Source organism: Otolemur garnettii, unplaced genomic scaffold (assembly GCF_000181295.1).
Source record: "Otolemur garnettii isolate 467f Iridium unplaced genomic scaffold, OtoGar3 scaffold00044, whole genome shotgun sequence".
Classification (NCBI taxonomy): domain Eukaryota; kingdom Metazoa; phylum Chordata; class Mammalia; order Primates; family Galagidae; genus Otolemur; species Otolemur garnettii.
This window is the reverse complement of record NW_003852439.1, coordinates 8,203,917-8,209,000: the sequence shown is the minus strand read 5'-3', so window position 1 is coordinate 8,209,000 and position 5,084 is coordinate 8,203,917.

Below are 5,084 nucleotides of genomic sequence, written 5' to 3'. Positions count from 1 at the left end.
TTTTTTTTTTGCTGTTGTTGCAGTTTAGCTGGGGCCAGGTTGGAACTCGCCACCCTTGGTATATGGGCCTGGTGCCCCACCCACTGAGCCACAGACACCACCCATGCCGGCTATTTTTTGGTTGTAATTGTCATTGTTGTTTGGCAGGCCTGGGCTGGATTCGAACCTGCCAGCTCTGGTGTATATGGCCAACGCCCTAGCCATTTGAGCTACAGGTGCCAAGCCATCTTCATTTTCTTATTTAGCTTTTTGACTCTGTGCTTTTGCGTTCAACACTTTCACAATGATTTTCTGCTCCTCAATTAGGAAAGCACATTTGATCCTGTCACAAACACATTTAGTACACATGGAACCACCATAGGCTCTGCTGACAGGTTTCTTATATTTTTATTTTATTATTATTATTTTTTTGAGACATAGTCTCACTATGTCACCCTGGGTAGAGTGCATGGCATCACAGCTCACAGCAACCTTAAGGTCTTGGTCTTAAGTGATTCTCTTGCCTCAGCCTCCCAGGTAGCTGAGACTACAGGCGCCTGCCGCAACACCCGGCTATTTTTTGGTTGTAGTTGTCATTGTTGCTTTGGCAGATGCGGGCCAGATCTGAACCCGACAGCTCTGGTGTATGTGGCTGATGCCCTAGTGGCTGAGCTACAGATGCTGAGCCTGCTGACAGGTTTCTTTGTTTTAGACAACCTTGTAAGAACTTTAGGTCTCATATCATGATCCCCTCAAAGTCTGCCTGGGCACATGACGCATGAGATTTTGGTGCTTTCCTAACTTTCTTGGTATAAAGTTAATTCATTAACAGGCATTTGGGACAGCCTAGTTTTGTTAGAAGATAAATTGTAGGAAAGCCTACAACAGTATGTCAAATGCTGCACCATTCTGAGTGCCTCTAGACAGCACCCCCAGAAGTTGAAGGGGAAAAAAATCAAGTGGCAAAACATGTGTGCCATATGGTATGCAAATAAAAACATAAAATGACATATTTCCTATAGAAACACATACCAATTAAAGCATATAAAAAGAGGCCAGGCACGGTGGCTCACGCAGGTAATCCTAGTACTCTGGGAGGCTGAAATGGGAGGATTACTTGAGCTCAGGAGTTCAAGATTAGCTTAAGCAAGGGCAAGACCCCATCTCTATTAGAACAAGATGAAAAATAAAGTATATAGGGCAGCGCCTGTGGCTCAGTGAGTACGGTGCTGGCCCCATGTACCGAAGGTGGTGGGTTCAAACCCGGCCCCGGCCAAACTGCAACAAAAAATAGCTAGGCATTGTGACGGGTGCCTGTGGTCCCAGCTACTCAGGAGGCTGAGGCCAGAGAATCACCTAAGCCCAGGAGCTGGAGGTTGCTGTGAGCTGTGATGCCACGGACAACAAAGTGAGATTCTGTCTCTAAAAAAAAAAAAAAAGAAAGAAAGTATATAAAAGAGAAGGCAGAGGGCAGCGCCTGTGTCTCAGAGGGTAGGGCGCCAGCCCCATATACTGAAGGTGGTGGGTTTGAACCCAGCCCCAGCCAAACTGCAAAAAAAAAAAAAAAAAAAAATACAGAGAGAAGGCAGAGCCGAGCCACAGTGGCTCACACCTGTAATCCCAACACTTGGGAGGTTGAGGCAGGTAGATTGCCTGAGCTCACAGGTTTATTGAAGGCAAAAGCACAGAGTCAGACCTTGTCTCTAAAAATAGCCGGGTGTTGTAGTGGGCTCCTGTAGTCCCAGCTACTTGGGAGGCTGAAGCAAGAGAATCGCTTAAGCCCAGGAATTTGAGGTTGCTATGAGCCATGACCACAGGGCACTCTACCAAGGGTGACAAAGTCAGACTCTAGAAGGCAAATTTCATGGTTCCTCAAAAAGTTTAATATAGGTCCAGGAGCTGTGGCTCATGCCTGCCTCTGGGAGGCTAAGGCAGGTGGATTCCTGAGCTCACAGGTTCGAGACCAGTCTGAGTAAGAGTGAGACCCTGTCTCTAAAAATAGCCAGGTGTTTGTGCCAGGTGTCTGTAATCCCAGCTACTTGGGAGGCTGAGGCAAGAGGATTGCTTAAGCCCAAGAGTTTGAGGTTGCTGTGAGGTATGCCACAGCACTCTACCAAGGGTGACAAAGTGAAACTCTGTCTCAAAAAAAGGCTTAATATAGATACAAATTTTACCATATGACCCAACCATTCCATTCCCAGCTATATTCTAGAAAGAACTGAAAATGAAGTCAAACAAATACTTGTGCACCAATGTTCACAGCAGCATTGTTCGCAATAACCTAAAGATGGAAACAACCTAAGTGTCCATCAACAGATGGATGAATAAACAAAACATACCCTACCCACACAATGGAGTATTAATTCTGGCACAAAAAGGAATGAAGCACTGACACATGCTATAACATGGATGAACCTTGGAAACATGATGCTGGTTTAAAAAAGCCAGACACAAATGTACAGAATTGTATGATATCACTTATATGGAATATCTAGAACAAATTCATAGAGCTAAAATGTAGATTGGAGGTTACCAGGAACTGTAGGCTGGGGAATGGGAGTCACTGTTTAATGGGCAGAGCTTCTGTTAAAGTAATGAACAAGCTTTGGAAAGAATGGTGATGATTACACAAGATTGGGCATATAGGCTCAGTACCAGCTCAGTGAGTAGGGCGCTAGCCATGTACACCGAAGTTGGCAGGTTCTAGCCCAGCCTGGGCCTGCTCAACTACAATGACAACTGGAACAACAACAAAAATAGCCAGGCGTTGTGGTGGGTGCCTGTAGTCCCAGCTACTTGGAAGGCTGAGGCAAGAGAATCCCTTGGGCCCAGGAGTTTGAGGTTGCTGTGAGCTGTGACACCACGGCACTCTACTGAGGGCAAAATAGTGACACTCTGTCTCAAAAAAAAAAAAAAAAAGATTGGGAATATAATTAATCCCACTGAACTGTACACTTAAAATGGTTAAGGTGGTAAAGTTTTGGAAATACACACACAAATATATATGTAAACATAAATATACCTATAAAGCAAATACAGGCCAAACTTTGGGGGGGGGGAGGATTGTGGAGGGAAGGTATAGGAGTCTATATTTGTTTATGTATTTATTTATTTTATTGAGACAGAGTCTCATTTTGTCACCTTCAGTAGAGTGCAATGGCATCATACCTCACAGCAACCTCAAACTCTTGGGCTCAAGCAATTCTCTTCCCTCAGCCTCCCACATATCTGAGACTACAAGTGCCTGCCACAATGCTGGTCTATTTTTAGAGTCAAGGTCTGACTCTAGCTCAGACTGGTCTTGAACCTGTGAACTTAGGTATCCACTCATATCGGCCTCCCAGAGTGGTAGGATTACAGGCGTGAGCCCCCACACCCAGCTATTTATTTATTTTTTGAAACAGTCTTACTTTGTCACCCTAGTAGAGAGCCCTGGCATCATCATAGCTCATAGCAACCTCAAACTCTTGGGCCGAAGCCATCGTCCTGCTTCAGCCTCTGGAATAGCTGGGACTGTAGGCATCTGCCACAATGCACAGCTAGCTTTTCTATTTTTAGTAGAGATGGGGTCTTGCTTTTCCTCAGGCTGGTCTTGAACTCCTGAGCTCAAGAAATCCACCTGCCTCAGCTTCCCAGAGAGCTAGGATTCCCAGGTAGAAGCCACCCGATGGGTATAGGAGTCCACTTTCACATAGGACCCTATGTTCACCTGGGTCACATAGGACCCATGTTCACCTAAATATCCACACAGAATTGGTCTATGCTACACCACCTTCCACAGAGGACCTTGTGTCTATGAAGTATTTCTTCTGTTATAAAAAAGGATAGAAGGCAAGGTGCAGTGGGTCACACCTGCAATCGTAGTACTCTGGGTAGCCGAGGTGGGTGGATTGCCTGAGCTCACCAGTTCAAGACCAGCCTGAGCAAATGTGAGACCACATCTTTAAAAATAGCTGGGCATTGTGGCAGGTGCCTCTAGTCCCAGCTACTTTGGAGGCTAAAGCAAGAGGATTGTTTGAGCCCAAGAGTTCCAGGTTGCTGTGAGCTACAACGCAACAACATTCTAGTGAGGGCAACAAAGTGAGACTTTGTCTCAAAAATAAAAACAAAAAGGAAGAAAGAAAAAAGAAAGGATAGAAGAGGTAGGAGTCTCCCCAGCATTTCAGAATCTATTCTGAGTGGCAGAGTTTTTACCCACCAATGTGATATGCAGTGGTGGGGACCATGGACCTATGGCCCCCAGAACCTGGGGTGGGGTCAGCTGGCCTCCACCTTCCTGCCTTCTCCTGGATTCTAGGCCCTGGCACCAGGAGGGTTAGAGGTAGACATAATTCCAGGAGTGTCAAGGTCATGGTCAACTTGTTTACAGTCTTTATTGTAAAGAAGTTGCAGTTGGAACATAAGACACTGAAAATACACAATCACTGATTGTTCTTTCAGAATAGGGAGGGAGAGATCTATATATACAAAAATTGTAAACATATTCACCTAAATATCCACACAGAATTGGTCTATGCTATAATGTACAGGGTTGTCACTCAACTGCAACTCCAGAGGGAGGCATCTGTCTGTAAGATGAAATGTAGCAACTGCGTTTGCTATCAATTTAATGTGAAAAGCCAGCTTTGAGCAATGCATGAGTAGTCAGCTATGTAGAGGGACCCCAACCTGGGGCTAGGCCTTAAAACAGGGTGCAGGGTGAAAAGGGAATGTCTGGTTCAGGAGGCCAAGGTAAAAGGAAGAGCACAGAATGGACATCTCCAGGGACAGAGTGGGGAGATTGAACTTAGTGAGGGGCTGGTCATCTTGCATCCAGGTATCTTGCTCCCCCCTTGGGCAAGTTCTCACTAAAGGGCTGGGATATGGCAGATGCCCAGGCTCATAGCTATCTTATGCCTTCCTGGCCAGAACCACCCACACCTGGGCAGGGGCTTGGGCAAAGGCAAGTAGGGGCTAGGGAAATGTTCACAGAGGGGCAACTTGTGGGGCACTATGAGATGAGACTTGAAGACTTGACTATGATTACAACATTGCCAGGGCCAGGCTGCTCTATTGAGCCTTCAAGAGGAAATGGAAGGAACATCTGGACAGGATGAACCACCATG